We start from the raw sequence: 12,333 nt of genomic DNA on the forward strand, positions 1-12,333 counted from the left end.
CTCCACAGCGAGGCAAAGTCCCCGCCGTCTCGGCTGAACTCGCCCTCCAGCGAGCCGCTCAGGAAGGTGGCCAAGTCACGTCCGGTGGGTTGCCTGCCGATCCTCTTGCGGGCGGTCTCCTCCAGGGCGCTGGCGGCGATGATACTTACCGTCGCGTCCGGGCAGGTCAGGAGGCGGAAGGCGTGGGTGACCACGGCGATGTCGCCGAGGTCTCCCATGCGGGGCACGTTGGCACCCCCCTGCCGGTAGGGGATGTGCAGGACCTCGTTGCTGGCCCGCAGCGGCAGGTGCAGCCACTTCTTGAGCAGCCGTCGGATCTCGGCGTCCGCCTTCTTGAGGGGGGTCTTGGGGACCGCCGAGCCTCTCAGGACGAATGCGACGCGGGGGATGAGGAAAGTGTTCACCGCGTCGATCTTCTGCCACGGGGCCAGCAGGGACGAGTCCAGTTTGTGCGCGTCCTGCACGATGCCGTTGATGGTTTCCTCCGGCGTCTGCCTGGCCCGGTGGCCGGTGGGCGTCCCCAGGTGGCAGTAGGCCTCTCCGTCGCGCAGGTGCCGCATCGCCTGGCCCTGCATCCCCAACGACACCAAGCAAAGGCCTGTGAAATATATCTCACCTGCTCCAAGCCCTCGCTGCAGACGGGAGAGGAAGGCACGATACTTCTTGGTCACCCTTCCTGGCAGACGTGAGGGAAGCAGCCTCCTTTTCCTCTCCCTCTTTTAATTGTTCCCCGCACAGCTGCAACAACGGGTGCAGATAATGCTCAAGGTGATTGCTAAGAAGACTGAAATCCTGAAGCCGGGCTCCTCACCCCTGTTTGGTCAAGTAAATAAGTGCCCCGAGTCTGCATGGGCCAGGCCGCCTGTACGCGTCACTGGTGTCAGGAAGTGCTGTGGGTGCCCAGGCCGTGCCCCTGGGGCCCTACCACCTCCAGTCTCCCAGGGCTCCACCCGGGAGCCTCCACCCTGCTGAATCTAAGGAGTGGGAGTGTGTTCTGCCTCCTCGAAAATCAATCAAGCCTTTGGAGCCTCCCCCTCTGCACCTATGCCTGGAAATCTTGGCTCGCAGGCGCTGCAGGGGAGGGAGGCGTCTGGCTGTGGCCCGCACCTGTGCCCAGTACAGCAGAGCTCTGCCGCGGCGCTCGCTGGGTGCCGTCAATAATCACCCCGCCAGACCCGCTGTTAGAAGAGGTTAACCAGCGTCCTGCCACCTGCCTTGGCTAATGGCGTGAATCAAACTGTCCTGTTTCACGGGGAAGCTCCAGGGCGAGGTTCAAGGCTGCGCCCTAGCCGAGCTCCAGGACGCTCCTGACTTCCAGCACGGGAGGTGGGAGAAGGCTAGCGGAGAGCTGGGGGCTGTCTCCAGCACGTGAGATGCCTGGGGCTGTCGCTGGCCAACCGCTCTCCCGCGGCCCCAGGGAAGTGCGGTACCTGGCGAGGGGATGGCCCCTCTTGGGCACACAGTCTCGTCCCTCGAGATAAGTCCTGCAGCTGCTGCTGTTCCCTTTCTTTCGCCGTAGAGCTGTGCGTCCAGTCTGTGTTGAGAGAGCGTGGCCAGAGCAGCGTGAGGCGTCTCCCACCCCCTTACCTGCCTGCCTGTGAAAGCACGGCAGGGTTGGCCACGCTTCTGTCTGACTTGCACACAACCAACTGGTGAGTCTGCCCGGGGAGACTGAGCTGCCAGACTCGGCTCTTCCCAGGGGTCAGCCATCCCGCGGGCAGGAGCGGTCTTCCCAGGGCAGGTGCTTGGCTCCCCAGGTCCAGTGCCCTGGGCATTGCTAGTTCACTGCTCCAGAACCAGGCGTGCGTCTTTTGCTAAAACAAATGCCCTGCTATTCCTCGCTCCTGGTTTTGCCTCCCAGCTGGAAGACTGCCCTTTGATAAAATACCACTTCTTTTCAGCTGCTTTCTGAGCCTGATTCATGATACCAGGCAGCATTTGATGTGAACCTGCAGTTAATTACATGTACTTGCTAAAAATAATTGGGCAGCCTAAGTTCTGATCACCATAATTGCATCCTAATGAATTTATGTGTCAACTTGTTATGTGTGACTTCAGCTTCTACAGTAAATATCAAATTAAGTTCATCGTTCTGTCTCCCGGCACATAAAACAGTTGCTTCCCTGCCTGCTTTGTAACAGGACTCAATGAAGAGAGGAACGCGCGCAAAGCCCTGCCTGTTCCTTCTCTCCCAACTGCACCGGGCTGGCGGTGCCGAGCTGTGGGCCCTCACGGTGCTGGTGGGGTCAGTGCTCCAGTGGCAAGGGCAGCACGTGGAAAGTGGCAGGACCCGAAAGCAGGGACGAGCACTGGGAATCCTCTGCTGCAAGGCCGGCCGGCCGGCCTCCCAGGGCCTGTGCGCCATCACCTGCTGACACGTCGCCGTCCCTCCCTCCCACGCTTTCGGCACACATGCAGAGGTTTAAATGAACAGCTCCATCCAGACTTCAGAATTGCCGTGGCTCCGTCCCCCTGCCGCGGGCTCTTCCTTACCCTGATTGAGCTGACGGCTCTGATGCCAGGCTTTGAAAGCCAGCAGACTTGGGCTCTGTTGGACCAGCAGCAGGAAGCAGATTCCAGAGCCAAGCGGCCGCCTGTTCCCGTTGGCATGAAGCGCTGGGTTACTAGTGAAATTGCTCCACTTGCCCTGTTGGGATGCGGGGGAAGAAGTAGTTTCCTCCGGTCAGGTATAAACTGCGCAGAGGGAGCTTTTTAGACCAAATAAAAGCCTGGAATCGAAATGCAAGATCCTCGTGTTAATTAGTGTTACTGAATGGGCATCAGACCAGAGCCCCCCACCAGGTCCTATGAAGAAAGGAGAATCCTCCACAAGAGTGACAAGAGTGCAGCCGGTCCCTTGTCTGGCGGATGGCAATGGGTAGAGTTGCTGTTTCCACATTAGCTACCAAAATGCTACCTACAGCTCCCATACTGAGTTGTGCGTCTTCGTTTAACCTCATTCAATCTTGCAGGATTAGTCAGCTGTTCCTCAACCACAGAACGGTTAGGAAACATGTAAGACTCAGAGTTATGTGGCTTGGAAAGTGATTTTCAAATGCGCAAACTTCAAAGGCATGTGGAAATCCTACAATGTACAGGAGACAGACTAACATTAATCCACTCGACTGCTGCGTAAGAGCCTCTTTAATTTTTGTCTTGATAGGTCTTTAATAAGCCGTGAAGCGCAGAAGCTGCCTTCAGCTAAGCCGTGGCTTGGAATGATCTCCAGGTACCATCTCCTCCACGTTCGGTCCCCGTGATCGCCTTTGCAGCGGTGGCTGCATCACTGGGGCCTGCTAGGTGCTGCATTCAAGCCAAAGGGCGTGGAAAGTCCTGGGTGCTGAAGACGTGGCTGGAGCGGAAAGGTCTAGCCTGGCCCTGGGCTCCATGGCTCTGGCAACCAGAGCTCTGCTGCTTCGTTTCTTTTCTTTATTGCTTCTGCTCAAGGAAGGGGAGATGTCGCAGCAGTCCTTTCCTGCCTGACGCAGCCTGGGCTGGAAGGGCTGGCAGTCGTGGTGCTGGGAGCAGCTGGCTGATGCTGTCCAACGTGGCAGGTGAGGGTGGCACGGCCGAGCTGCTGTAGGGCTTCTGGACAAGGTAGCTGGCTCAGGCAGCTCATGACCATGCAGGATTTTGCAGTGGTTCCTCAGCAGGAGTTTGGTGTCTGATGTGGACTGGCATGGAGAGGGAAGAAGTGGAGGCAGCTGGCGGCGCTGGCCTTGCACTTGGTTGAGCTGTGCTTTGTGTGGCAGTAGTAGAGCTGAACTAAAAGTGCTCCAAAAATGCAGACTGGGCCAACCCGAGGCTCAGCTGGAGGCCTCCCACCTCACTGGCCCAGGGAGCAGAGCAGGGGGAAGCTGGCTCACTCAGTGGCTCCAGGGGCCAGACCCATTTTTGCACGTGCCTGGCTATCTCTGCTTGTAGCTGTCGGGTGTTGCCCCTGGCTGCTAGTGGGCCGTTAGACGAGACAGGACCTGAGCACGGGGCTGGGGCTAGCAATTGCTCTGGGGGCTGCACCTCTCTGCCCCTCAGCCTGCTTGGCTGTGAAATGGGAAGGATGACCCCATTCAGAAGGCAGATGAGCGCTTGCTAAGTGAACTGAAGTGGTCAAGACCCTTATCAGCAGGACCCTGTTGCAGGAAGGCAAACTGGTAGTGTCCTGGAGCTGCCGGGATGACCCCTCCTTCTGCCAGCCCCTTTCCTGCGTGGCCATAGGGAGGTCACTGGGCCCCGATCCGTATTGCTAAGCTGACAGCTTCTCAGGGCAGTGGCTGCCCCTCGGCCCGTGTCTGTGCAGCACCCTGTGCCATGGAGCCCTGCTGTCAGCTGGGCTCTGCAAGTGCCGCTGCACTGCGAATAAATAATACTGGTAACTGTGCAGTAAAGCGGGAGTTAAACACAGTGCACTTGGAGAGCACAAAGCATTGAAAGGCACAAATTAATTAAGCTTCACAACCCCCCTGTGAGGAACAAAGGTAATTGCTATGTTCACGGTGCTTGTGGGGAGACAGAGAGAGGGATTCATTAGTGGTGGCATTAATACAGTGCTAGAAATAGTGCTTTAAACCCCTAGGAGATGCCTGTCCCCAGGGCTTTAGTGCATAAACAGACCAGCTCCGCGCCAGGTATGGGTGCAGTGCCTGGCACAGGCTCCTAAACCAAGCCACTGGCAGAGCCGGGGCTGGAACCCAGGAGTCGTGACTCCCGGGCCACCGCTCTCATCCCTAGTGCCGGCTCCTCTCCATCGGCTCACTTCCACTTTGGCCAGAGCAGGGCTGTCCAACTCGTTTGGCCCTGGGCGGGGCGGGGGGGCCGGATCCAAACCCAGGGGCTTCTCACAGGCCAATGACCCACCTCCAGAAGCGGCTTGTTGGCGCAGCTCCAGACCCCGGGGTGGGAACACCACTGCCGCTTGCCTTCTTTCCCCCCATTGCTGGTTTTAGTCCCCAGCAGTGACCAGAGACCTTGCATTCAGCAGCAGATGGGGGGTGGGAGGGAGGGAAGCAGCGGTGCCATTTGTTCTCTGGGGTCCGAGCCCTGCAGGCCACATGCAGCCCGTGGCCACCAGTTGGACCGCCCTGGGCTGAAGGATGAGCAGCTCCTGGGGACAGCAGCTTCTTTTGTGGGAGCATGAAAGGGCAGGCTCCCAAACGCTCCGCGTCCTGGCCTGGCTTAGTCCCTGTGCCGCGTCCAGCAGACAACGCAGCTTCCTTCTAGCAGGCAGTAACCCAAATTCCAGGGAAGGCTGAAGCACCTGGTTCATAAACATCAGATGCATGTCGGTGTAATGGAAGGATTAAGTAGTGCAAGTTAGCGAGGTAGGCTAAATAATTTATTCCCTGGTATGTTATCAGCTGAAAATCTGTTAGCAATAAAAACAGGTGCGGAGAAGCAAGAGGAGCTGAATATTTCATTTAAAGGATGTCCTTTAGGATACGCTGCGCCTCTGCTGCTTGTGTTTGCCTCGAAGCAAGAACCAGCGATAGCACTTCAGGAGGGCCCTGCACAGGGAGCCGGTTTCCCAGTTTTGCAGCTTTTTCTTCTGTGTAAGACAGAAAACTCTCTTGCAGACTGGCCCGGCAGCTGACTGGCAGCAGGAGGCCCTGCAGATGTGCTCCCTTAGGAGCTGCATGTTGCATCCTGGAGCATTTGTGCACCCACGGGTGAAACACCTCAGGGCACAGGCAGCTCCCAAGCCCCGTTTGGGGCACACTGGCCATCCTCGGTCTGGGGTTAAATGTCTGAGCCCTGAGCTTTCTGGGACAGGAGCCTGGAGTGAGGCCATGAGACCACGTGCTTCCTGACCCCAGACCTGAACCTGACAGCTCTGCCGATGATGCACATTTATCACTTGGAAGAAGAGGAATTTCCCAGGATGTGTCGCTTGGGACGGACCTCGTCTGGCTGACCGGAGCCCCAGGAGGGCTAGACTCACCAAGGCAAGGACTCTCTAGCTAGTTTCCCCCGATATGTGATGAGACAGCAGAAAGTGGATTGCAGGAGCTGGGTCACGGCGGTGTTTTGACGTCTGCATCCTGACGTCCGCACTTAATCCCATGAGACTTCCCAGCCTGCTGCAATGACAGATGGATCCGAGGATTATGCGTGCAGCTTCCTGGAGGCACTCGGGGTCAAGCGCCACACAGCCGTGTCACAGATCGGTAACCCCTACTGACTTGAGTATTGCCCAAACTACTTAAGGCACCGCTAGAGCTATGGAAATGGTGCTTCTTGGTGCTTGTCTGGGACTGTGGAGCATGGGAAGCCTGTGCTGGGAGGCTGTGAAGGTGGCAGACACGAGGGAATGTCCTGAGAGGGTGAGGAGCTGGGTGGCAGCTGCCCACAGATGCTGAGCTCTGTCCTGCAGGGGCGAGTGACCGAAGGGCTTGGGAAGACTTGGCTGCATCATGAAGCTTGCCGGGGGGCAAGGAGGGACAGGACCCAGCCAACCCCTCTTGGAAACAAATGAGATGAGAGAGATCTAGCCAGAAAGCTCATTCTAGAGCCACACTAAGAAAGGCATTGAGTACAAGTGCCTCTTGCTCAGAAAGTGGTGTTGAACCCCCACCTAGGCCCTGCCTTGGGTCTGTGTAGCCTCCTGCTCCTTTTCCTGGCCAAGCAGGCTGCCAATACAGTGGACTCAGAGCTGCCTTCCTCCTCTTCACCTGGGAGCACTCAACTTCCCTCCAGCGTGGGAGAAGAGGGTGCACATGCATGCGTTGGGGGCTGCCTCCCTGATCCTCCGCTCGCAAAGCACTGCTCCTCCTCTCACTTCCCATCAGGTTTTCGAGGCAAGTCAGCGCTCACGGCATCAGATCCGTATGTGGCCTCCACTTGTCTCACAGGCTGGTGCTCTGGGCTTAGCCCTGCTGACCTCGGTGAAATTGCAGGCTTACATTTTAAGTCTTTCCATTTGCATTGAAGACCAGCGCTGCGTGCGGGGGGCAGACAGGAGCTGGGACAGCTGCAAGGTCACTGGTTCTCTCAAAAAGGCAGTTGAGCACTGAGCAAGTCCAAGCCCCAAATGCTGAACACATCCCTGGCCGTGCAGGTTAGAGGATAACCCAACTATTTTTTTATGTGCCGCTGATCTGTTTTCTCAGCAGCACGTGTGCACACCCTTGGCTGGCCAGGCCAACAGTGTCCATCTCTTCGCCAGTCTCCTTTTCCACCGACTTGATTGATGTTTCTCCTTGTTTTAGCAAGCAGATTCAATAAGGGAGCCAGGAGCTTGTATCTCACCACTACCCTGGCTTCCCAAGGCTTTTGGTGGGCTCTGGACTGGGGCCCGAGCAGTCTCCTATCCCCACGGCTGGACGAGCACTTGTCCACCTCGTGGGACCTTTCGCATTTAGTTAGACAAACATTTGGGTGCAGCAAAGTGACAGCTCTTGGCCCTCAATCACTGCTCATCAGGAGCTTTCCAGATTTCTCTGGTTTGAAGTGCACAAAAGGTGATGAGAGGATGATAACTGTCATTTGACTGCATAAGAAAGCTGTCAGTGAAAGCTGTCTTGCTCCTGGAAATGATCGGGGCTCAGGAGGCTCACGGTTGGGAGCTGAAGCACATTCTGGCTCCACACAATACACGTGCTAATCTTTTCCAGGCAACAACTGCTAAGGCCGGAGACGTTTGGGTTTCTTCCGTCAAACGAGCCTGATGCATAATCAGGATCTGATTGTATTGAGCCTTGGCATTTCCAGCGTTGCACAGCAAAAGTAATTTCCTTAATAAATGTGTGAGCAGAGCTATCAGCCTTTCAGGGTCGACCAGAGAAAGTAAATGGCTGCAGTTAGTGTAGGAGCAAGCAGGTAAGTATGTGAGAGCACAGTGTTGGCAGTGGTTAGGGTCATGGCTGTGATGAAATTAAGGCCACTGCTTGTGCTGCTTAAGTAGGGTGCGGGGCTCATCAAAGGAGAGTAGGAAGGGCACAGTTTGGGAGATGTCCTGGGTGACATGAGTGACCATAAAACCCATTTCATGTTCGGTAACAATGGTAAGGTCTGTTTATAGCAGCTTCTGTTTGCAGAACAGCTAATGCACGAGACCTGGGGATTGATATCTGTAAGATGGAGTTTAGAATCAGTGGGCAAAAAAGTCTCAGCTTTCTGAGACAGAAATGAATTCTGACATTTTAATTATAAGTTCAGAGGAAAGGTTGGTGCTAGAATTGTGAGCTCTGAAGATTATTATTATATTGTCATTATTCATTAATGACTGCAAAAGAAACCAGCTCTGCACGGTAATGGTAAATTACAACTTCAGCTATGGAGCTGCTATTACGCACTAGTTATTTTTCAAAGGACTCCTCGACTAGTAGCACAAAACAAAGCTATTAATAAGGCTTCGCCATCCAGTCACATTCGTTGCTTTACAATGGTAAACACCTCCTCTTTTTTTTTGGCTGGCTATCTTGACATTTCTGTCCGTCTCTGTCATGCGTTTCACTATTTTAAGACTACATGTACGTGGGACAAACTATCTGGAGCCAAAAGGAGAAATATGAGTTGCAGAATGGGAAGTCCCTCTCGCTGGGATGCAGGGCTCTGGGTGGGTGGTGGCCGTCGTGTTGTAGCGGTAGAAGGTTCTGGGGTGCGAGAGAAGCATAATTGCCCAGGGGATGCAGTATCTTAAATTGGACCAATTTGCATTGTTGGGAGAGGTGAGAGACCAGCTCTTGCACTCTGAGCAGTTTTCATCATGTCTGGGAAAGAGGCACGTACAGTCCAAGCTGAACAATTGCTTTCGTTTAACCTAATGGGAGAAACAAATGGTAAGTCAAACCAGTCTGACTAAGTAGGTAAAGCCAGCACCCGAGGATCCCTGTGCTGCTGCAGGTGCACCGGTGCTGTGGCTTCATTTTAAATCTATTTTCCTCCATGCGCTTGCCATGGCAGTCTCTACCGGAAACTGCTGTCACTCGACTGGCTGCCCTAAATTTGGTAGGTGCCTTTTTGCCAAGTGAAAAGCAGCAGAAATAACAGATTCAATTTAATAGAAAGGGTTGTTATAAACACAGCAGTCTTTTTTGTCTTTTCTTTTTAAATTGTGGATGATTCTTGGGCAGTGGCCTTTGAGGCTGGTTCCCGCTGAACGTGAACCAGTGAGATGCGCTGGAAATGGTCGTTTCGAATACGCAGGCTGCTGCATAGCAATGATTCCTGTAGCATCCAAGCATTTCACAAACCCAGAGAGAGTCTGTGGGTACACTAGAAATGGTGCCTGTACCTGAGGAGTCCCTGTCCCATTGCTTACCCACAAGGTGATCCATCGACAGCGTGACCTGTGTAGCTGAGCAGTAGTGTGAAGAGCAGTCGGAGACATTTGACTGAAAAGCAATCAAGGTGCAACAAAAAGATCCTGATCCTTTTCTGAGTGAGTGGCTCTCAGCCATCATGGCTGCACAGCGAGATTGCTGCTGTTCCCTTGAAAAATAAGCAAAGCTTTCATTTCCTAATTATTCAATGGTCTGCATGAAGTAAACATTAATTATTTAATAAGCACACTTGTCTCTATTCTAATCAGAAGGATAGCTCTTCTAGCTGTAAAGATGCTTTCCTTCTGCGTGGAGGTCTCCTGAGGTCAGAGCTAGAAGCTCTGGAGTCAAGAACAAGTTTGATCAGGGGTTCCCAGTGTTTCTCAGGGGCTCGGGCACAGCCTGAAGGAGCATCTCATGGGCATCCCCCGCCTACGAGATCATGCAACAGGCCTGTGTTCCCGAGCGTGGCATGTCGTGTGCTACCATAGTATTTAAATGTCTCACTGCACCCGAGGACATAACAGAGAACTATTTCTTTATTTCGCAGATGGGGAACTTGGCACAGAGGTTCAGCGATTTGTCAGAGTTCCCCCCCAGAGCGCACGTCATGGGCCAGGCACCAGACCCAGCCCTCCTGAGCCCACGGCCAGGGCTCTGCCCACCAGGCCAAATGAGAAAAGGGCTTTGTCCATCTGAGATGTGAGCTCCTTTAACACGGCGTCTGGCACCTTCTAGGCCGTCGTCACAATATTTGCATGCATGAACAGAAAAACAGTCCTGTTGGAGACTGGGGTTTTAACACTAGCAGAAGTATAGACAAGACTTCCCACAAGTACCGCTTCTTTACCTGCTTATAACATAGATTCATAGATTCATAGATGTTAGGGTCGGAAGGGACCTCAATAGATCATCGAGTCCGACCCCCTGCACAGGCAGGAAAGAGTACTGGGTCTAGATGACCCCAGCTAGATACTCATCTAACCTCCTCTTGAAGACCCCCAGGGTAGGGGAGAGCACCACCTCCCTTGGGAGCCCGTTCCAGACCTTGGCCACTCGAACTGTGAAGAAGTTCTTCCTAATGTCCAGTCTAAATCTGCTCTCTGCTAGCTTGTGGCCATTGTTTCTTGTAACCCCCGGGGGCGCCTTGGTGAGTAAAGCCTCACCAATTCCCTTCTGTGCCCCCGTGATGAACTTAAAGGCAGCCACAAGGTCGCCTCTCAGCCTTCTCTTGCGGAGGCTGAAAAGGTCCAGTTTCTCTAGTCTCTCCTCGTAGGGCTTGGTCTGCAGGCCCTTAACCATACGAGTGGCCCTTCTCTGGACCCTCTCCAGGTTATCCGCGTCCTTCTTGAAGTGTGGCGCCCAGAACTGCACGCAGTACTCCAACTGCGGTCTGACCAGTGCCCGATAGAGGGGAAGTATCACCTCCCTGGACCTGTTCGTCATGCATCTGCTGATGCACGACAAAGTGCCATTGGCTTTTCTGATGGCTTCGTCACACTGCCGGCTCATGTTCATCTCGGAGTCCACTAGGACTCCAAGATCCCTTTCCACCTCTGTGCCACCCAGCAGGTCATTCCCTAGGCAGTAGGTGTGCTGGACATTTCTCCTCCCTAGGTGCAGCACTTTGCATTTCTCCTTGTTGAACTGCATCCTGTTGTTTTCTGCCCACTTGTCCAACCTGTCCAGGTCTGCCTGCAGCTGTTCCCTGCCCTCCGGCGTGTCCACTTCTCCCCATAGCTTTGTGTCATCTGCAAACTTGGACAGAGAACACTTCACTCCCTCGTCCAAGTCGCTGATGAAGACATTAAAGAGTATCGGTCCGAGGACCGAGCCCTGCGGGACCCACTGCCCACACCCTTCCAGGTCGAGACTGACCCATCCACCGCGACTCTCTGGGTGCGACCCTCCAGCCAATTCGCCACCCACCGGACTGTGTAGTCATCCAAGTCACAGCCTCTTAACTTGTTCACCAGTATGGGGTGGGATACCGTATCGAAGGCCTTCCTGAAGTCTAAGTATACGACATCCACCCCTCCTCCTGTGTCCAGGCGTTTTGTAACCTGGTCATAGAAAGAGACTAGACTGGTCAGACACGATCTGCCCGCCACAAACCTGCCACCACAAACATGAAGTAGACGTGTTTAAACATATTCCCTGTTTCAGAGGTTGCAGTGATGGAGGATGTACTTACCCAGAGCAGGGAGTGAAGTCTCTTGTGGTCCTGTGAGCTGTTTTTAGAAAGGGTGTTCTTGATAGCTACTCCGGACGCTGCTACCCAAGGCAGGGGAGGGGGCAACTTTGACGTGGCAGTGCTGGTGTAGCTGTTTCTGTTGGTCTTTTAATCTTGTGTCCTTAATTTACCCATCTCCATAAAGGGTCATTGGAGGTAGATCCCTTGCTCGGTGCAGTCCTTTCCTATCTGTTACTGGCTTGCTGAGATGCAGTTATGAGCCGATCTGTGAATGGAGCGGGCAGCCAGTCTGCTACCTAACGCCTGGCTTTGACAAGAGGTGGCATCGTGGGCAGGCAAGAGCCTGCACTTCCTGCGGGTAATTCAGCATAAGTGGCACAGTACTCTGGTCTCTGATCCGCCTTCCCTGTTGTCTAACCTTCTGATGGCTTGTTGGAAAGCAAGACAGAGTAGCCTCAATCGTCTTTCTCTCAAGCACCTTTTTCAACAAGTTCTTAAGCTCTGATAGCAGTATCGAGATCTCCTTGCCTTAAGGTGAAGTCGACTTTGTCTGTGTTTCATTATTTGGTTTCTTGTTCTCCGGTGCAAATTAATCCAAGCCAACTCCAAGAAGCTTATTTCGGTATGCGCTGTAATTACTGCAGCAGCTGCAAAAAGCTTTCTTCAGAAGTTGAATCAAAGTTATTTTCTACAAATGTTACATCCTGCGATGTCTGGATTTTCCAGGTAGCAAACAGCCTTACATTTAAATTAGTTCCTTTGATAATATGTATTATGACATATCTACCGAGACTTTTAACTCTTATTATATCAGTAGAAAAAGAGGAAGAACAGGAGAACTGCTTTCTAACACGTCTGTAAAGAATACCTAGCATGCCAATG

This window comes from Alligator mississippiensis, chromosome 14 (genome assembly GCF_030867095.1).
Source record: "Alligator mississippiensis isolate rAllMis1 chromosome 14, rAllMis1, whole genome shotgun sequence".
Lineage (NCBI taxonomy): Eukaryota > Metazoa > Chordata > Crocodylia > Alligatoridae > Alligator > Alligator mississippiensis.